This window comes from Lissotriton helveticus, chromosome 6 (assembly GCF_964261635.1).
Source record: "Lissotriton helveticus chromosome 6, aLisHel1.1, whole genome shotgun sequence".
In the NCBI taxonomy this organism is placed as follows: domain Eukaryota; kingdom Metazoa; phylum Chordata; class Amphibia; order Caudata; family Salamandridae; genus Lissotriton; species Lissotriton helveticus.
This window is the reverse complement of record NC_136067.1, coordinates 429,554,794-429,577,729: the sequence shown is the minus strand read 5'-3', so window position 1 is coordinate 429,577,729 and position 22,936 is coordinate 429,554,794. Positions and strand designations below refer to the sequence as shown.

General features: G+C 43.8%; 1 protein-coding gene across 1 annotated transcript in view; it reads right to left on the bottom strand.

The window, feature by feature from the left end:
* The window catches only part of EIPR1 (EARP complex and GARP complex interacting protein 1), an 871,634-nt gene that overhangs the window by 314,133 nt on the left and 534,565 nt on the right, over positions 1 to 22,936 (bottom strand). The window lies entirely within an intron of this gene.

Below are 22,936 nucleotides of genomic sequence, written 5' to 3'. Positions count from 1 at the left end.
CAGCACAAGCAATACACTCACTAAGCTGTTAGGTTCAGGCAACTGTTTCAATAATTTAAGCCTGAGCTCTACAAGGCACAGAACATACAGGCTTAACTTGGAGAAAATGTGCAAATCATTTGGAAGTACTAAAACATTTAAAACGTCAAAAACATAACACAATAAAAATCCCACCACAATTTATAAAACTAGAGTAAAATATATTATTACAGCTTATTTTGTCCCTATAGCCTACAGGAGGTCAGGCGACTGATGCTTAGAGTCCATTTCTTTGTCCTATGTACAAGTGGGTACAGGTTCAGCCCTTCAGGTCTTTCCACAGTCCTTCTTATGTCTTTCCACAGGTCCAGAAAGTGATCTGAAAAGGGTGCTTTGAGTGTTACTTTTATGGTTGGCACTAGCTGGTGGGTGGAGTTGACTCCTGACTCATTACTAACCAATGTGGTAAAAGTTACCAGGGGCACCCCTCCCCACCTTTTCAGCAATTTCTATTTGCCCTATTCAAACAATCCTACAGTACTTTTCTTTGCTCCTAAAATTCAAGATGAGGAAACCCTTTCTCCCTTGTGCACAGTATGTCTTCTCATCCAGAGTTGTGCCCAGGGAAATGAGTTGCCTCTCCTTTGTAGACTCTCAAAACTGGTTCTGGAGGTAGAAGTTTGCACACTTCAAGAAGGTCACGCTGGCTGGGCAACTGCTGTCAGGCTAATACGAATTACACTCCAGGAGTTTCAGGCAGGAAAAAGGCAACTATCTAAAAGTTACTTGTCCTGAATATTTAATACAGATTCGACTTCACCACTGAACTAGATTTTTAATAAATATTAAAAATAGTGTTTGTATTATTTTTATAGCTGGTCCCACATATAAGGTAGTATAATTAATATTGTAAACTGCACTCTAGTTTCCCTCATAGGACAGCAAGAGCCTTTTACAATGAAAATAGCCTTTGGGGGCTTGTCAGGGGCATGATAACATTAAACCTCTATATGTTCCACTTTAAAATACCATGCACCCTACCTCTTGGGCTACGTAAGGGTGCTATAATAATTAAAAGGGAGATTTCTCTCTGTCAAAAGGGCCAATTTGACAATCTGACTGTAGGTTTAAACTGGAGCAGTCAGACTACACTAGTAGGCCAGACGCCATGTTTTCCTGATAACACCAGTTGAGGGCACATAAATGCTGCAGTCCACATGAGACATTTAAATTTCCAAACCACAGATGAAGTTTCTACACCATCCAATATGGCCCTTTGGAAGAGATCAATATGCCAATCATGGATTATACAATTTCTTATTTTTATTAACACTTTATTTATTAATGTTTGTTCCGCACAAGTGAGATACATAATGCTGTCTATCAAAAGGAAAAAATAACACAGCGCAACTACCACACAGAAATCTTGATACTGCCATCATTTTTTCATCCCTAACAGTGCTTTACAATATAGTCTCCCCTCATCCTATCGTGGTGTCCCTTCTCGTGTTGCTTATTATGGGTCGGGCCTGGGGGCTAGTCTGGGCCCTTAGGTATTTCCGCATGGAGTCAAGCCCTGCGGATCAGTTCGGGTGAGGCAGCTGTAAAAAATCCACCCCTTGATCCCTTGTCATGTAAGTCTTAAAGGCCTTCCAGACTTTGAGAAATTTCACCTGTGTCTCATGTATGGTGGACGAGAGCTTCTCCATGGCATAAATAGACCAAATCTTACTCCACCACACATGTATGGGCCATGTATCGGTTTGTTTCCATACCTAGGCTAATGCAAATCTGGCTGCTATCAGAAGTTGTGAAATCAGCTTACCCATGGGAGTCGTTAGTGGGAAAAAGGAGTCATCTCCTGGGTTGCCTAACAATATTACTAGGGGACTGAGATTAATGTGAACGACGGTGATCTGGCGAATAGGACTCAAGATCTCCCCCCAGTAGCCCTGAATATGCGTTCAAGTCTACCACATGTGTATAAAAGTGCCCCTCTCACCATTGCCTGAGAAAGAGGTACCAAAGGGTCAACAATTTAAATGCATTCTTGTTATAAGTTACGCTAATTGAAGCTTTCATGGTCCTGCACAAGATGTTGCCCCAAGTCACCTCCAAAATCTCTTTTCCCACATCTCGCTCCCATTGTGGGGCAGATGAAAGTTCAACAAGTTGCATTGAAGCCATGTGATGCTCTTATGTAGTATTTTACTAATAAATTATCCTGCAAGTGGTGGTATTTTCCTCCCCACCAGAGGGGCCACCTCTTGGGAACCCGCCCTATAAAACAGTTGTGTCATTCGATAGGGGGCCCGTTTGTCTAGACTCCAATCCTCCCTAAGTTCCTCGCTTGTGACAGTTCTCCCATCCAAGTAAACCTCTCCCAAAGCATGCTGCGAATCTCAGGTGTTGAAAGCCCGGTGAGAAAATTGGGCTGTGCGTGATAGGGAACATTAGGGAGTAAAAAGTGGTAGAACCATTTCTCGATACTGCCTGTTGCCAGTATTGTAAAAGAAATCCTGTAGAGGAGAAGAGATGAAGAGGGAGGAGGGAGTGTGCTTCCTTGCCCTCCGTGGAAGCCATATCAGGCAGTGGAGGTTTTTTTTCAAACAAGCCTGTTCTACATAGAGCCATCCCTTTAGGGATCTGTTGTGGTTCCATTCTAGTGCAAGGTGTATCTGGGCTGCCTAGACGTAGGTTCTAATAGTGAGGAGACCCAGTCCTCCCTGGGCAATGAGCTTCAATAGAATGACCCTTGGGAGTCTAGGGGAGTGTTTCTTACACACAAATTAAAGCAGCTTTTTCTGTATGTCATCTAGAGTGGAGTCATGGTTTAGCAGCGGGAGGCACAGCACAAAGTAAAGGATGTGGGATAAGAAGTTCATTTTGATGCACATCATTCACCCAAGCAAGGAGATTTTAAGCTTCCCCCATCGGTAAAGATCTTTGAATAATGCTTGCAAAGTTGGAGGAATGTTGGCTCTATAGAGCTGTGTTGATTTCTGTGCTAAATGAATGACTAGGTATTAGAGGGGATTGTTGGACTACCTGAAGCCGTTGCTCCCAAGAGCTGCTTGGGCTTCCTGATGTTGCCCTGCTACACTGATTTCACTAGACTTCATTGGGTTGACCATGAACCCTGAAGCCACAGAGAAAGCTGCCAGCTCTCCCGTGAGGGCTGGTAATGAGGTTGTGGGGTCTGTTAGAAAGCAGATAATATCATCCACTAATAGTGCCAGTTTACACTCCTGAGAACTCACCTTTATTTCATGCATGGAAGGATTACGCTGTATCCTCTGTGTCAGAGGTTTCATATGAAGAGTAAACATTGATGGGGAAATTTGGTGACTGGTCCCAGTTTATTCTTATCCTCATCTCAGACGATTTATAAATAGCCACAATCCATTCAAACATATTTGTGCTCAGCTGAGTTCTTTGTAACATTTTAAACATAAACACCCCATTAACCCTATTGAAGGCTTTCTCCACATCCAGGAAGAGAAGAATCATCGATTGCTTTTGTCGCTGCGCTGCCTCTATCAGGAGGGCCGCTAGTCTAGTGTTGTCCCTAGCATGCTGCCCCCTTATGAACCTACTCTGTTACCTTGAAATAATTTTGAGCCAGAGCTCTTGTATTCTGGTCATTAACATCAGTAGGCAATAAGGTTATTGGCCTGTACGACGAGCAAAGCAAGGGATCCTTATTTGGTTTCACAATAAGCGTCAGCTGTGATTCCAAGTCTGACTGTGACCGTACCAGTAGGGAGAATATGGTTAAAGACCGCAGGCAGCGGTGCAGCCAAATGACCCCCTTATTTGCCAGGAAGCAATAAGGACCTGGCACTTCCTGAGCTGGAAGACATTTTATCAATTTAATATCCTCCCTCAGATATCCTCTCCTCCAGCTCCTGAGAAGCTACCCTCTGCTAAGGCCACTCAAAACCCCCAGGTATTTATTCTGGATACCCAGGTTAAAGACGGATTCCGTAAAATGGGAGCTGCAGTATTCTGCGTCGGCTTTGTCACCATTCTCGTACTACTTCTGTTTAATGTACAAGAGTTTCTTGGGTGCCTCTTGCAACACCACTTGTTCCAGTTCCCCGCAGCCTGACAGCCCAATATGTTCTCGGGGAAGTGTCATTTTGTGCTGAGCCTCTAGGCGTTGTATTTCTATCTCTATGTCACTTTTTTCTGCCTACACAACTATTCAAATGTGGTGGTGTGGGCAATCAACTCTCCTCGTATGACCAGATTAGCGGCATCCCAAATTGTATCCCAGCAGACCTAGGATGTAGTATTTTCCTGAAAGTAATGTTTTAAGGCATCCTAGATTTTTTTCCGTACCACATGGTCTATAAGTGCCAACTCAATAACCTGCCATTGTTCATTGAGTGTCAGTTGTGAAAATTGCCACTGTGAGTTTTATCATGACCGCCTGGTGATATCACAATATTTTGAGACTTATGTCAGAGGAGTGGCAGGTTTGTAATAAGTCATGTAACACCAAGAAGTAGTTTAAGTCCTATGAACATAAAAGAAGAAAGTAAATTCAAGTTCGTCGGGGGTGGTGGTGTCGCCAGTCTGTAATTCCCTACAATAAGGAGGATGGTGGCATGGGCAAGCACGTTGCATCGGGGGCTCTATCTTCTGCCACATTGAGGATTGTATTAAAATCGGCATCAAATAAGAGGTGTCACTATAAAAATGCAGGCATTACGTGTGTGAAATGTTTTACTTGCCTTCATTTGGGGCGTAAAGGGCAGGGAGCGTGAGTCATAGTAGCCCAAAACATAATATTAGCCCTATATATTTGCCCTCCCTATACAGTATTTGGGCCTCTAAGGCGTGCCTCAGCCCCCTTTGGAAGAAGTGCTATATGGTATTAGGATGGGAACCATTACGATTTAAGTTAGTGTGTGTCTTTTTGCAATAGGTATGTTTCTTGTAACATTACTATATCAATATCCTTGCCTTTCAGCCACTGGAAAAGGGCCTGTCTTTTGATAGGGGAATTAAGGCCTTGAATGTTTAAGGAAATTACTGTAAGGGTATGCATGTTGTGGGAGTGTACAGCCTCTCTGCAGTGCCCCCTTCCCTACTGATTCAGGGGGAGAAGATGCAGCAGTGTCCAGTGGAGCGCAGGAGTGTCTAGGGATCGGAGGCTCGTCTACATTGTCATGATGCAGTGCTACAGGGAATGCAATCTCTATCTCGTGCAGAAGTGTAACTATGTAAAATAAGCATGACTGTGTCTAACTTTGGTATTTAATCAGAAAGTAACATACGGTTAGCATGCAAAACAGGGCAAAAAACGTAATGAAACAAGCAAAAAAGAGAAGAAAAGAAGAAGGATGAGAGAATGTCACCAAGATACAGCAGGCCCGGCTGCAGTGTGGCTAGCTCTCATAGAAGTCAGCTAGCACCCACTGCAATACTATGGTTTCTCCCTGTAGATCCTAGAAAAAGCAGAAGGCCTCTGACCCCCGTACAGTTGGCCCTTCAAAAAGTGGCGGTAATTCTCCTTGGAAGATGTATGGGAGAAGGCAGGAGCTCCCCCTTCGTCAGTCCATCCACAGGTCTCAGGGTGCACCGGTGCTGTCTCAGTTCTCCTGCGATGAAAGTGAGCACTCCTCTTAGTCCTGCTGGCGACTCAGACATCTCTTGTAATTACAGGACTTATTGGTTGTTGGGGTGCACTAGGCTTCTCGCATGCTGGTCGTCGCCAGCGAACCAACAGGGCAATGTAGGTCAACATCAATCGAAAGGCCCAGCACCTCCTTCGCCTCTTGGATTTTTCTGACCATGTATAAAGTTCCTTTGTCCATAAAGCATAGACGAAAAGGGTGACCCCATTGGTATTGTATTCCCTCTTTCTTGAGGTGGAATGTAATGTCTCTGAACTCCCATCACTGTGCAAAAACTTACTGCAAGAGATCCTGAAAGAGCATTATCGAGCTGCCTCTGAATACTACCGGCTCCTGCCAAAGGGCCATCCACATGAGAGCCTCCTTATCCTTGAAAAAAATTTACCCTGGTGAGGACGTCTGGTAAAAAAATTATTTTTTGCTGAAAAGTTGAGAACCTATTTCTCGATACTGCCTGTTGCCAGTATTGTAAAAGAAATCCTGTAGAGGAGAAGAGGTGAAGAGGGAGGAGGGAGTGTGCTTCCTTGCCCTCTGTGGAAGCCATATCAGGCACTGGAGTTTTTTTTTCAAACAAGCCTGTTCTACATAGAGCCATCCCTTTAGGGATCTGTTGTGGTTCCATTCTAGAGCAAGGCGTATCTGGGCTGCCTAGACGTAGGTTCTAATAGTGAGGAGACCCAGTCCTCCCTGGGCAATGAGCTTCAATAGAATGACCCTTGGGAGTCTAGGGGAGTGTTTCTTACACACAAATTAAAGCAGCTTTTTCTGTATGTCATCTAGAGTGGAGTCATGGTTTAGCAGCGGGAGGCACAGCACAATGTAAAGGATGTGGGATAAGAAGTTCATTTTGATGCACATCATTCACCCAAGCAAGGAGATTTTAAGCTTCCCCCATCGGTAAAGATCTTTGAATAATGCTTGCAAAGTTGGAGGAATGTTGGTTCTATAGAGCTGTGTTGATTTCTGTGCTAAATGAATGCCTAGGTTTTAGAGGGGATTGCTGGACTACCTGAAGCCGTTGCTCCCAAGAGCTGCTTGGGCTTCCTGATGTTGCCCTGCTACACTGATTTCACTAGACTTCATTAGGTTGACCATGAACCCTGAAGCCACAGAGAAAGCTGCCAGCTCTCCCGTGAGGGCTGGTAATGAGGTTGTGGGGTCTGTTAGAAAGCAGATAATATCATCCACTAATAGTGCCAGTTTACACTCCTGAGAACTCACCTTTATTTCATGCATGGAAGGATTACGCTGTATCCTCTGTGTCAGAGGTTTCATATGAAGAGTAAACATTGATGGGGAAATTTGGTGACTGGTCCCAGTTTATTCTTATCCTCATCTCAGACGATTTATAAATAGCCACAATCCATTCAAACATATTTGTGCTCAGCTGAGTTCTTTGTAACATTTTAAACATAAACACCCCATTAACCCTATTGAAGGCTTTCTCCACATCCAGGAAGAGAAGAATCATCGATTGCTTTTGTCGCTGCGCTGCCTCTATCAGGAGGGCCGTTAGTCTAGTGTTGTCCCTAGCATGCTGTCCCCTTATGAACCTACTCTGTTACCTTGAAATAATTTTGAGCCAGAGCTCTTGTATTCTGGTCATTAACATCAGTAGGCAATAAGGCTATTGACCTGTACGACGAGCAAAGCAAGGGATCCTTATTTGGTTTCACAATAAGCGTCAGCTGTGATTCCAAGTCTGACTGTGACCGTACCAGTAGGGAGAATATGGTTAAAGACCGCAGGCAGCGGTGCAGCCAAATGACCCCCTTATTTGCCAGGAAGCAATCAGGACCTGGCACTTCCTGAGCTGGAAGACATTTTATCAATTTAATATCCTCCCTCAGATATCCTCTCCTCCAGCTCCTGAGAAGCTACCCTCTGCTAAGGCCAATCAAAACCCCAGGTATTTATTCTGGATATCCAGGTTAAAGACGGATTCCGTAAAATGGGAGCTGCAGTATTCTGCGTCGGCTTTGTCACCATTCTCGTACTACTTCTGTTTAATGTACAAGAGTTTCTTGGGTGCCTCTTGCAACACCACTTGTTCCAGTTCCCCGCAGCCTGACAGCCCAATATGTTCTCGGGGAAGTGTCATTTTGTGCTGAGCCTTGAGGAGTTGTATTTCTATCTCTATGTCACTTTTTTTCTGCCTACACAACTATTCAAATGTGGTGGTGTGGGCAATCAACTCTCCTCGTATGACCAGATTAGCGGCATCCCAAATTGTATCCCAGCAGACCTAGGATGTAGTATTTTCCTGAAAGTAATGTTTTAATGCATCCTAGATTTTTTTCCGTACCACATGGTCTATAAGTGCCAACTCAATAACCTGCCATTGTCCATTGAGTTCAAGCAAATCCTATCACACCAACTTCATATACATTGACAGTGTCATAAATTGTTATCACAAAAATAACATCGGGTTGAATGAAAATATGGTTCTTTAATCCACAGTGTTCTCTTTAAGACCAGCCAACACGTGTTTCGTCGATTGGGTAGACACCCGAGACTTCATCAGGGCTGGGAACAAAAACAATACAAACAAATATTGTAGTCCCGCCGAGCATAGGGCAATATCAAGTAAAACATATCATTAAGATCTGTGGTATCATGCAAGTGGGTGAGTTATTACATCAATCATGCATTGATATCCGAATACAAATCTTAAGTGAAGTAGGGGTGAGTGATAGGGAGGATAGAAGAGGCCTTAACCCCACTAATGCATTGGATTGCCTAGTACGGGGGGCAAGTGGAGGCCCCACCTTTCGTGTGAGTCAATCCATACACCCATCGCATTAAAAATCCTGGCATCATATCGACACTATTCCTCGCTGATAGACAATATGCCATAGGAAACCCCGGTGAGAGAGATTATTTGATGTCCCGGTGAGGAATTTTATCGCAGTGAAAGTTATATATTTAAAGTATATCAGTTGATTATTGTGTCGAAGGTTTTAATAAGACTGAGACGGAGCTCAGGCCTACCTGATTGTCAGTTGGTGGTTAACTGTATGCCTGAAAATCATCATATGATTATAGTCATATATCTACATATTTGACAAATTTACAGACTACGAACGCAGATTTCTCTAACACAACCACATACCTTCTGACTGGTTGTAATTCCGTAAATGTAAGGTCCTTTGGCACACACGGAAGTGTCTTTATATTTGTGCTGTAGAAAAGTTTGTATAATTTTATATAAGATATAGTCTTATCATTTAATGTTTGATATTCTAAAATATATACATTGGTCCTAATCGCGAGACCAATAAATTCATTGATATATCTCCTTATAACCTAAAATCGATAACATGGTATAAATGCTTAATCGTTGCTTACCTAAGAATTGACAATGTAATGTCATCACCCGTGTGGTTACTGGGACCACGAATTATATGGCTCCTCAATTATTTTCCCAGGTATATTCTCATTGCCACATATCCGACGAGTATCGTTATCGTCCCCCAACTGTAAGTAAAAATAACATAGAAACGGAACTTTGTTACTTTTTCCATTCGCGTTGTTTAAAGAAGTATGGGCATATTAAGCCTAAAATCCTTTCCGCGATAATCTCACCTTCGGAATAAGAAGTTCCGGGAGAGGTATCTTGCAGCGTCTAGAATTGGTCTCCCCGTATTCGAAAGAACTGCGTGTCATAACCCGGAAGTAGATTTAAAGGAAAATCACTAATTATGTTTGTAACTACTAGACCGATAACGTCCTCCGATATCGACCTAATAATGCGCCATTTTGGATAGGTACAGCTATCAACTGATATACTTTAAATATATAACTTTCACTGCGAATAAATTCCTCACCGGGACATCAAATAATCTCTCTCACCGGGGTTTCCTCTGGCATATTGTCTATCAGCGAGGCATAGTGTCGATATGATGCCAGGATTTTTAATGCGATGGGTGTATGGATTGACTCACACGAAAGGTGGGGCCTCCACTTGCCCCCCGTACTAGGCAATCCAATGCATTAGTGGGGTTAAGGCCTCTTCTATCCTCCCGATCACTCACCCCTACTTCACTTAAGATTTGTATTCGGATATCATTGCATGAGTGATGTAATAACTCACCCACTTGCATGATACCACAGATCTTAATGATATGTTTTACTTGATATTGCCCTATGCTCGGCCGGACTACAATATCTGTTTGTATTGTTTTTGTTCCCAGCCCTGATGAAGTCGTGGGTGTCTACCCAATCGACGAAACACGTGTTGGCTGGTCTTAAAGAGAACACTATGGATTAAAGAACTATATTTTCATTCAACCCGATGTTATTTTGTGATAACAATTTATGACACTGTCAATGTATATGAAGTTGGTGTGATAGGATTTGCTTGAATTACGTTTAGATCTACGGATCATTGGTGGGTTTTGGATGATGACCCCTACCTAGGCACCCAGCAACCTAAATCTGCAATAAGATAAAAACTTGTTAATTACCGATATTTGGTGTAGCGCCAGTACCAACCAGGAATATCCTCCCTTCCTCTAATATCACATTGTCCATTGAGTGTCAGTTGTGAAAATTGCCACTGTGAGTTTTATCATGACCGCCTGGTGATATCACAATATTTTGGGACTTATGTCAGAGGAGTGGCAGGTTTGTAATAAGTCATGTAACACCAAGAAGTAGTTTAAGTCCTATGAACATAAAAGAAGAAAGTAATTTCAAGTTCGTCGGGGGTGGTGGTGTCGCCAGTCTGTAATTCCCTACAATAAGGAGGATGGTGGCATGGGCAAGCACGTTGCATCAGGGGCTCTATCTTCTGCCACATTGAGGATTGTATTAAAATCGGCATCAAATAAGAGGTGTCACTATAAAATTGCAGGCATTACGTGTGTGAAATGTTTTACTTGCCTTCATTTGGGGCGTAAAGGGCAGGGAGCGTGAGTCATAGTAGCCCAAAACGTAATATTAGCCCTATATATTTGCCCTCCCTATTCAGTATTTGGGCCTCTAAGGCGTGCCTCAGCCCCCTTTGGAAGAAGTGCTATATGGTATTAGGATGGGAACCATTACGATTTAAGTTAGTGTGTGTCTTTTTGCAATATGTATGTTTCTTGTAACATTACTATATCAATATCCTTGCCTTTCAGCCACTGGAAAAGGGCCTGTTTTTTGATAGGGGAATTAAGGCCTTGAATGTTTAAGGAAATTACTGTAAGGGTATGCATGTTGATGGAGTGTACAGCCTCTCTGCAGTGCCCCCTTCCCCACTGATTCAGGGGGAGAAGATGCAGCAGTGTCCAGTGGAGCGCAGGAGTGTCTAGGGATCGGAGGCTCGTCTACATTGTCATGATGCAGTGCTACAGGGAATGCAATCTCTATCTCGTGCAGAAGTGTAACTATGTAAAATAAGCATGACTGTGTCTAACTTTGGTATTTAATCATAAAGTAACATACGGCTAGCATGCAAAACAGGGCAAAAAACGTAATGAAACAAGCAAAAAAGAGAAGAAAAGAAGAAGGATGAGAGAATGTCACCAAGATACAGCAGGCCCGGCTGCAGTGTGGCTAGCTCTCACAGAAGTCAGCTAGCACCCACTGCAATACTATGGTTTCTCCCTGTAGGTCCTAGAAAAAAGCAGAAGGCCTCTGACCCCCGTACAGTTGGCCCTTCAAAAAGTGGCGGTAATTCTCCTTGGAAGATGTATGGGAGAAGGCAGGAGCTCCCCCTTCGCCAGTCCATCCACAGGTCTCAGGGTGCACCGGTGCTGTCTCAGTTCTCCTGAGATGAAAGTGAGCGCTCCTCTTAGTCCTGCTGGCGACTCAGACATCTCTTGTAATTACAGGACTTATTGGTTGTTGGGGTGCACTAGGCTTCTCGCATGCCGGTTGTTGCCAGAGAAACAACAGGGCAATGTAGGTCAACATCAATCGAAAGGCCCAGCACCTCCTTCGCCTCTTGGATTTTTCTGACCATGTATAAAGTTCCTTTGTCCATAAAGCATAGACGAAAAGGGTGACCCCATTGGTATTGAATGCCCTCTTTCTTGAGGTGGAATGTAATGTCTCTGAACTCCCATCACTGTGCAAAAACTTACTGCAAGAGATCCTGAAAGAGCATTATCGAGCTGCCTCTGAATACTACCGGCTTCTGCCAAAGGGCCATCCACATGAGAGCCTCCTTATCCTTGAAAAAAATTTACCCTGGTGAGGACGTCTGGTAAAATTTTTTATTTTTTGCTGAAAAGTTGAGAACCTATGGGTAAAATCCAGATATAGACTGTCCGGGACCTGGTCCTTCACAAGATGGTTAAATAGATCCAGAACAAAGCTATCTAAGTCCCTGGTCTCGATCTCAGCTGGGATTCCGTGGATGCAGATGTTGTTTCTCCGTGAGTGATTTTCCAGATCTTTCATCCGGTCCAGCATTTCTTTTTGTTAAGATTCCAGTTGGGTCACTATTCGCAATATCATGTCCTGTTCCCATGTTGTCGCGGCCATGCCAGCTTCTACCTGCTCCAGTTACCCTTCTGTTTGGCACACTTGTGAGCCAATGTCTTTGCAATATTTTGCTTCCATGATGAGAACTCTTTGTGGAACTCCTGCAACAGGGTGAGGATGTCACCTTTTGTGGCCTGTGCCCGCAGCGTTGGATCATTTTCAAGTTAGGAACCTGGGTCAAGTAATCCAGAAGCCTCTCCCTCCGCTCCTCTGTCTTTGTTTGATTGTGAAGCATGTCCATATTCCTTGGCGTCTTTATTAGTTTCCCTTTAGGAGAGGACATTTTGGCTAAAAGCCTCAGCGTCCTCCTAAGCACAATTCCCCAGTGTCTGTCCGCCCTTTCAATCTAGGATTCGCCAAGGAGGGGGATGGTCATATGGCTTCATCTCCCCCCACTCCGAATGACACCAGGGGGGGGAGCTCCATAGAGCTATTTCGGGAAGTCACTGCTCAAGGGGATTAGGCTCATCTATCTCTAAAATCCCACTTCAGGGTCTCCCCACCGCTGTCTGACAGTTCTCTTCTGTCACCTACTCAGGAGAAGGCCCCACACTCAGTCCACCACCGAGGGCCTCCCCACGATGAGTTGAGCGGACCGCTTTGTGCAGCGAGAGGCCCTAGTCCCTCCTGTTCACTGCGGCCCACAGCCCCTGACAGGCCAAACGAGCCTCCTTCGCCCGCTCCAGTGCCAGAAGCAGCTACAGCCTCCAGGATGCGCCAAAGCCCTCACTCTAGCTGGCCTACCTCCCAGGTGCTAGTAGCAGCCCACTCCTGTGTACCGCTGTGGGTCATTCCAGTCCCCGGCCAGTTTCTGTGATCAGGGGCTGGAAGCACTTAATCCTCTCTGCAGCCTCACTCAGACAAGTAGAGACAGAGCTCAGTTCTCCATGAGGCAGAGGGGTTGCCCCTAGCCATTCTCAGATTGCCTGAGTATCAAATGCAGGCTACGGGCACCATTTTGAATGTCAGCTGCTCCTTGAGCCAAAGCGCGGTGATCAGTCCCACTCGCCCAGAGTTCATCTGGGTCTCCGCAGGCATCCCCACAGACTCTGGGGAGAGTATGCTGCTGGGTTCATTGCTCCATATCCTGTAAAACTATTCCCAATGGCCACCAGTGTCCATCAATTGTTCTTTTTGCATTTGTCACCCAGAGTGGGACTGGTATGCCCAGATGTGGGTCCAGTGCTCTCCATGCCATTGGAGTGAAGCTATCCTGGCGGATGAGGACTGAAAGCCGAAACCGGTCCTAGAATGCTTGTTTCCAGTCCAGGGAGGACCTGGCCTGGCAGTTCGGGCTGGACCGTTCCCATTGGGTGCAGGGTCAAGACTGATTTGCATATGGTGGGGTTCAAACTGGAATGGCACGGTGAACAAAAAGACGATGGATTTAGGCCCAGATTTCAGTACTGGGGTAAATGTATGACATTGTTCTGCATTCTGTCCATCAATTGTTCTTTTTGCACCAGTGGGAGTCTGGCACGGGAGCTCAGATGCAATGCATCTTGGAAGGTTTACACCCTGGCCACGCCCGCCACTCCAGATTAGCCAATTTCTACATGTTTTAGCAGTAAGAATACATACACTGTCACTGGATAGCAGTACCCCAGTTTGCAAAGTGTAAAAACAAGCAAAATAATTCGGTATAAAATGGGTGTGACCAGGCCAAAAAGTCATATTCTTACACACTTCAATGTCGATATTCCAGACTCACTAATCCTTGTAGGTGTGCATCAGTAAGTGCTAAACTTTTCCAAATTAATTGTTTTCAAATAATGTGAAACCAAAAGTGTTTTTAAAAAGTGACGGTGCACATTGTGATAGTAAATGCATGTTTTGTCTTTTCATCGTGGGAATAGATTACGTTGGATGTTGGCTCAAGATAATTCAGACTAAATACTATTTCAATTTCAGATACTGCATTATTATTGTTACTATTATTATTATATAAGACTATTACAAAAATAATTTCTTAAATTAAAGTTATTATGAAATGAAAATGTGATCCTAAAATGATGGGAAACAATGAAAACGTTAAAGAAAGTCCTCTGCAAACCAGAGGGCGGATCTCAATCATTTCCATCTCAAATGGGGATATTAGCCCATGGCCTTGTTTAAATGCATCCTGTTGACACATCCCACAAAGTGTACAGCTCTCTAACACTTTAGCTCGGTTAATCCACAATCAATAACACAAAAAAAAAAAATACACGTGCGTCTTTATTGCGGGTTTTGTGTTTTTACAGTAAAGAATAACCTTGAAATTAAATTCCAGTTAGGTAACTGTATATTCTGCATACTTCTTATGCATGTCAGTGCCAAGATTGCTACAATGAAAACAAAGCTAAATAAAAAAAAAGCAGCCTTAATGTTAGACAGGCATTAGTGCCCATTAAAGCTATTTTACGCAGGCTAAAAAGCTCTTGTTAAACACTGAATACACCCCCCACACAATAAGACCTAGCCTATGCCACCAAGGTGTCTTCTTTGAGTATTTCAACAAGAGATGGAAAGCAATAATACAATGTAACGTTTCTTACAATTTCTTGCAAATATTTGTTATCAGATACAAAATGTAAAAAGAAATATATAAATAAATACATCCAGGCGGAGGAGCACCAGAGCAAGTAATTTTCTTTTGCTTTAGAGACTATAGAGGAGCGGCGGGTAATTTGTTTGTTCTATGGGATGGGGTTAGCCCGGCTGCCACTGTGATCCCTTTGCCAATACTTTGTATACTGGGGCATTCCTCTGGCCTCGGGTGGGGGAGTAGTATCGTTCTGGGCAGGTAGCAAGGTCCCTGCATCCAAGATACAGCCTATAAGGAACCTGGAGAGAGGTAGTTGGAGTAAAAGCCAAGAGACACAGAACGATCCATACTTGCATGTACTGGTTACAATTAAATTACGCTAATACTCATTTTTATGTTAGACTATCACGAGAGTTTGGGGAAGCGCTGAGCAGTATCGAGCCTACCCCTCCCTGGGCTTTTTCGGGTGGGTGGTGTGGTACAGTGACCACGGGAGGCAGTCACTGGCATCCAGTCCTTGTGGAGGGGTTAGAAACTTCAAAAGGGAGGGCACGTGAAGAACCGGGTTTTAAACCCAGCGGCGCCAGGGGCACGCCCAAAGTCTTCGGATTCACCTGTCTTGGTATACAGAGACACGGAATACTTCTGGGTGGCGTCAAAGACCAAATTTATTAGCTGCAGCTAGTAACAGTAATCCCAGCAATACAGCACGGTGTACAACTCGAGAAACTGTTCAATTTTGTAAGGCGAAACATCGCTTTTTATACCCAATATTCACATTACAAATGGACACCCACTGCACAAAATTCTAGCCAATAAGGTAAATTTTCAAACAAAGTATCACATGACAAAAACCTCAGTTTGCAATAACCCACCCCAAAGTAAATCATTAAGAATGTCCCAAATCCAATCTCCACAAGCCGGACAAACCCATAATTGAAAGCACAATGCATGCAATGAAGAAACATAGAAAGGAAACAATGACAGATAACGAGCAAGATAAAGCATGTGTAGAGAAGCTAAAAGTTAACGATGTCCTGAACATTGACTGGCAATCTCAGATAACGATCAACCAAGGAAATTGGCTTAGCGAGGTCAGTTTCAGATAAAGGGGTCAGTTCCTTACAATGCACTTTAGAGTCGATAAAAGGCTTAGTTAATAAGTGCATGAACAACGAAGACCATGCAACTTTGTTCGTCTGGTTACCTCCACGGGCCTACGTGATGGCAACACAAAAATGGAGGCACAGACAAAATGGAACCCATATTCGAGACAAAGTCTCTGAATACGTAATAAACTCGCTAGTTAACGTGACGAATTCACTCCATATTAGCCGCACTTACTAAATACGGTACAACATCACCAAAATCGTGACTGAACCATAACCTAACAGGACAAGGCAGAATTTTACAGAACCTCAGACCCTCCTTTTGCCATTACGTAGGCAATAACCCAAACTCATGTTAGTCTGAATCTAGGTCTATATCTATTCTCATCAGATCATTAAAATGTTGCTGGAGCATCATCCTACTACTCTCCACTTCTCTCGAGACAGGTCTCCGCACACACATGGTAGCACAAAGGCTACAAATGGCGGGACCACACTGAATGCAAAGACAACAGGAGAAGAGGATAGCTAAAATCATACCAAAGAACATCAGAATCTTCCATCCCCATTTGGACAGTAGTACCCAAAACCATCCAGTCAACGACCAGTCTCCTTCATCCACATGAATAGACTCAGAGATCTTATGCAGTCTAGAGATGGCTTGGTACACTGTAGGGGCATTATCTGGTATGAAAACACAGCAACTATATTGGATCAATTTGCATACCCCTCTTCGATCTGCAAGTATGATATCTAAAAACCATACAGTTTTGTAACGTCATAAGACGATCCTCTTGAAGCTCAGCGGTAACATTACTAAGGGCACCTGCAGTTTCATTTATAGTGGCCTCAACCACTCTCGTAAGTTGTCGTATATTCCTGCTATTAGCCATAGGACCCCAAAACGGTAGGAAACCCTTGAAAAAGTCTCCTACTTCTTGTGCTGCAGTATCTTCCTAATTGAAGACACCTCTACCATATCTTGTCCTATGATAGTCCGAAGTAGTAGTGTATGTTTGGGGAAGCAGAAACGCCACATAACAAGGTCCTGAAAAATCAGGCGGCAACCATGTGCAGGCTCTATCGTGACAAACAAAATATGTGCCTTTAGCTGGCACGAACGGAGGAGAAGTCTGAGATGAATAGCCATATGTTTGAGCACACACACTCTTACCTAGCTGAGCTCTCGTATTCCGACCACTACCTTGCAAACAAAAGTAGCCTCGATGGCGTACAATCCAAATCGGGGGAGACCTTTTTCGTATCTCTTTCTCTGTCAAGCTAGTACTATATCCAGTCACGTTCCAACCAACGTAAGCCTGCACCTCATCTTTAGGGATAGTATTATATGCATCAATATCTCAGATCATATCCACTATTCCCTTTATCAAGGCACTATTACTCGGATTGTCTTTCACGGAACGTAAGGGATATACCTCATTTGCATAGATGAACATAGTCTGAAAAGCCCATACAGACCCAATGAAAGAAAAAGGCAAAACCAGATAGGGCATACCTCTATCTGTCGTATGAGGCATAAGACCACAGACTCAGCAATTAGTGGTATTTACTACCAACTGATGCTGATGCAACAGTTGTATAAACAAATTGTTGACAAATTCTGACCTCCTTGTCTGTTCATGTTCAGGCAACGTGTAAAATTGTTGCAAAGAATCAGTAGTAAAGGAAAGCCAAGGTTGGGAAGGGGGTGCAGATTTCAGTGGTGTAGCATAAACAATCCAACCCACACAAGCTAATGTGATACTTAAAAATATTAAAGAACACAATATAATAAAACATTTGCTACGTATTAATATATAGAATTTTGTCTTAAAGTGCATTTTCTCAACAACTCTCTCGGTTACAAAAAACTCCATCCTCTAACGTGCTGCTCACGGCAATTTTCCTTCTTCACTTAAGTGTGCGTCCAGGCGTCCTAGACGTCCCTAGAACCGCAGACCTTTCGTCAATACGTGGGTCACCCCTTAAGAACTTATACCGTGACCCTGCAGCTGAGCTCGGATGGTAGCTCGAAAAAGAAAAATAGAACAAAAAAGTTTTTTGTCTGAAAGAGTATGATTCACAATTTTTTTTTTATTTATTTGTCCATTTTAGACCGTAAATTATAGCGTTCTTTACCAGGCACCGTCTGATCCTGGAAAGGTGTCTCTGATTGGGTAGTGTCAAGTTTCAAATGTGACGGCACAGCTTCTTGCAAAACTTGGTCATCCGCACGTTACGACTGAGTCCATTTCAAATGTGCGTCACTAAAAGGCACGAATCTCGGAATCCTTTCAGTCTCAGAATCGGCAATACCATTTTTGACCCATTGGTCGTATGGTAAGGGTAAGGGTATCCTTTTGCAATGGGTGGCATGCACCCAGTTTTTCTTGCCGCAAACCTTGACAGCAGTCCGAGTTGCCACTAACACCTGATACGGGCCTGTCCACCTTGGTTCCAGATTCTTTGTCCTTTGGAAATTTCTCACCAAGGTCCAATCACCAGGTTGAATCGAGTGACCCGCATCCACAGAAACTGAAGGTAAAGTATCATACACCTGTTGGTGAAGAACACGCAATTTAGCAGTCAAGTCATGTAAGTAATCAACCAACATAGGATACTCGATGTCGCTATATTCATTCGGCCTCGGCACACCCCAAACATTTGCCGGGCGTCCAAAAACAATTTTGTATGGGCTAAGTCCCACACGGGAAGGTACTGTGGTTCTTGTGGACAAAAGTGCCAGTGGTAGAGCATCTGGCCATGTAAGACCAGAGCTTGCTTGTATCTTGGCCAATTTAAGTTTAAGAGTGCCATTGTAGCACTCGACCAAACCAGCTGACTTGGGGTGATTCGCAGCATGAAATTTCTGTTTGATGCCCAAACCCGCACACACTTTCTTCATAATCTGACCTACAAATTCACTTCCATTATCACTCCATACCATTCTTGGCAAACCATACCTAGGGAAATATTCTTTAAGCAAAACCTTGGCTGTAGATAAAGCAGTATTATCCTTGAGGAGGTAGGCCTCTATCCATCTTCAAAAGGCACAAACAACCATAAGGACATACCTACGGTTATTGCATCTTTCCATGTGAATAAAATCTAACTGTAGCACCTCGAATGGATACGTTGGAGGAGCAAAATGACCCGCTGGAGTTGGAGTTCCCTTGCCAGGATTATGCATCAAGCAAATCATGCAGTTTTTAACCAGATTCTCGGCACATTTCGGAATTCCAGCATTCTGCCATACTGGAGCCAACAACTTACATATCCCTTTTGAACTGATATGAGCCAATCCATGAGCCATCGTAACCACTGGGAGCACATACGCATCAGGCAACAACCATCGCTGGTGCTCCGACAACTCAACCCAACAGCCAGTCGAATCCAACATTCCCGTAGTCTCTCTCCACACACTCAATTCTTTCTCAGTAGCTTCCGCTTGAATCGATTTCACACTTTCTATTGTGTCTTCACACATTCCACTTTCCACAACGCATCTTGCAGGACCTGCCACATACATTCGACTTGTCATGTCTCTCGCTGTTTCCTTCGCAACTTCATCCGCAAACGCATTTCCTCGACCCACATTATCTGTAACCTTTCTATGCGCACTACACTTCACAATTGCAATCTGCTTTGGCAGAGTCAGTGATTCAAGAAGCTCATTCACCAATTGCCCATGCTGAATTTTCGTACCATGAGAAGTAAGAAATCCTCTCTCCACAAACGTCCAAAACTATGGGCAACACCAAACGCATACTGGCTATCAGTATAAACGTTCACTCGCTTTCCTTCTGACAACACACACGCTTGAGTCAATGCTATTAGCTCTGCTGCTTGAGCTGAATTCTGTGCAATACGTGCTGTTTCAACAACTGTATGTAAAGTTGTGACGGCATATGCTGCAGTCGTCTTTCTATTCAAAAGCTTAAAACATGAACCATCTACCCATAAAGTACCATCAGCGTTCGAAAGAGGAGTATCTTTTAAATCAACTCTAGCCTTTGTTTCTTCCTCTGTCCGGAGAAAACAATCATGCTGTTCCTGAACATCTGTCTCTAAAGAAATCGGCAACAACGTAGCTGGATTCAACACATTACATCTTTGGATGTGCACATGGCTAGCCAAAAGCGTCAACTCATAACCTGACAAACGTGCATTAGTAAGGTGCTGAGTCCTTGTTTTATTCAATAAAGTATCCACTGAATGTGGGACCATCACAATCAATGTATTATTCAATACCAAACCAGCAGACTGTCGGAAAGAAACAGCCGCTGCCGCTGTAGCTCTCAGGCAACTTGGCAACGCTCTAGCTACCGGATCTAACGTAGCTGAAAAATACGCACATGGGTGTTGCTTGTCTCCGAATTTCTGTGTCAACACTGACAATGCACAACCTTCCCTCTCGTGTACGTACAGTGTAAAAGGTTTACTGTAGTCTGGAGTACCCAACACCGGAGCAGAACACAATGTATCACGCAACTCAGAAAAACTCTTCTGATATTCGTCAGACCATGGAAGAGGGTTTGGTGTGTCCTTAAGGGTAAGTGCCAACACAGGTTTCGCTAGCAACGAAAAGTTGGGAATCCACTGCCTACAATACGAGGTGATACCCAAAAAAGCACGCACCTCTCTCTGTGTGGATGGCACAGTCATTTGAGCAATCGCTTGAATACGCTCTGGGGTCAATCGTCTTCCCTCCTTCGACAAGAGATGACCTAAGTAGGTCACTTCTTGGCGGCAATACTGTAACTTTGAAGGTGACACTTTATGATGAAGGTCAGACAAATGTCGTAACAAAGAAAGAGTAGCTTCTTTACAAATATCTTCATCATCAGCAGCAACCAGCAGATCATCAACATACTGGATAAGAGTAGCACCAAAAGGCAACACAAAATTATCAAGCTGAGTTTTCGACGCCTGACTATAGATTGAGGGACTTTCACAATAACCTTGAGGAGCTCTCTTAAACCGGAAGCTTCGGTCTCCTAAAGAGAAGCCAAAAATATCTCTACTTTCCACAGCGATTTGAATACTAAAGAAAGCGTTCTTCAGATCAATAACAGAAAACCAAGCAGCTGAGGCAGGGATCATAGTCAACAAGGCAGTGATATCCGGGACAACAGGAAACTGTGGCACGACAATCTTATTGACTTCCCGAAAATCGATCACAAACCGATAAACAGGTGGCTGGGAAGAGTCAGTACGCTTAAGAACAGGCAGAACAGGACTGTTACACACATTACCTCTCGTTTCTTCAATCACATCTTTCTCAACCAAATCATAGATAATCGCTAAAAGAGCTCTCTCGCCATCACTAGAGATCTTATATTGAGGAATGTGAGGTAGCCTAGCATTCGACTTGAGAGTAACAACATAGGGTGGAATCTGCATGAGGCCAACATCATTAGGACCTGTAGCCCAAAGAGTATCAGGAAGCAAATGCAATTCCGGTGGAAGCCGATCTTTAGACAAGTACAGAGAAATCACTCTCTTACCCAACGTAAGATGTACTCCCGAAGGAGAACAATGTAATGTCGCATTCAATCTTTTCAACAAATCCAAACCCAACAAATTCTCACCACAACCTGTCGTTAGAATATGGGGTGCTTCCAATTCACAAGGACCAATAGAAAGAGGCAAAGGACTAGAAACCGGATTACGAACTGGGGCGCCAGAAAATCCTACTGAAACATTGGTCAAGCTAGACAAAGGTGCGCCAGGGAGTTTAGAGTGCATGATAGAACTCTTAGCCGCACCAGTATTCAAAAGAAAAGGTTCTGCCACACCTGATGTAATTACTTCAACATAAGGTCCGCTCTGGTCTACTGGAACCGACACTACTCCCTCTCTTTGTCCATGGCTGTCCTAGCTATCATTATAACCAGCACTCTCGCTTTTAACATAATAATCATCTGTGTAGTATTGAGCAGACCGAACAATCGGAACATTCTGTTGATCAAAATAATTCATAGAATTCTGAGGGGCAAAGGAACGTTCATTCTGAGGAAACGTACCACGTCCTCAACCCCTAGGTGCTTGTTGAGAACCTGCACGGCCTCTCAAACCAGACACACCATTCGCACGCTGAAGCAAAATCGGACAATTATTCTTGAAATGACCTTCTTCCCTACAATAAGCACACTGATTAGGGCCTAGCGGAAGTCGCGGAGGAAAAGACTCAGGCTTCTGCAACAATCTCTGAAACTGTGGGGGCTGCAGAAACTGGGAAGGTTGCTGACGCTGATTAGAGCGAGGCGGATACGCCTGCTGTAAAAGAACCTTCGTCTTCAATTCTTTAGTCTTCTTCTCTGCTTTATCCTTCTCATCTTTATCTCTATTCGCGTAGTATTGTGCAGTAGCCAATATCTGGGCCGAGGAAGAAACAGCCCATGAACTCTCAGAGTCCTTTAACTTATTACAAAGTTCGGGGAGCAAATTAAAAACAAACTTATCTAAAAACAACCTCTGACCACCTTCTGTACTCATGTCTTGACCACTGTGATCAATAAAGTTTCCTCAAACCTAGTGAAGAAATCAGACACTCATCTTTCTTTTGTTTGCATGCTGCTAACTTGTCCCAATTCACTCGCATAGGAGGCATCAAGGTTTTCATTAAATTAATAATCCTACCGGGTAGATCTGCAACTAAAGGTTCAGGTTTTGCACCGCCTACCTGTCGACCATCTGCAGCAACAATGTTAACCCACGTATTTCCTAATTCTGCCGTATGATCCTCGTGACGGATCTTCGCCCACATAGGTTGAGGAACTACATTACCCAACAACATATCTATGTCAGCTAAATTCATAACACACGCATCAACTGTCTGTGACAACTCCTTGTAGTAACCAGCAGGATTTTTACGGGGGTCAGGCAAAGTGTGCTTAAGAGCCAGGACCTCAGCTCTCTTCCAAGGAACATGTACCCATACTCGCTGAAAATGAGCCGGTACACCCTGAATACCATTAGCAACAACTTCCTCTCTCCATACAGGAGGAACTTCTCCCATAGGATACTGCTTCACTTTCCTCCTAACAGAAAGATCAGGTTCAAGCAATGACTGAGAAGGAAGTCTACACCGAAACACAAGAAACGTCTCTACCGCTTCCTCAACATCGGGACCCACTATCGTCCCTTTAGCAAATTCAGACTGAACATTAAGCATTTTCTGCGGAATCGAACCCAACTCA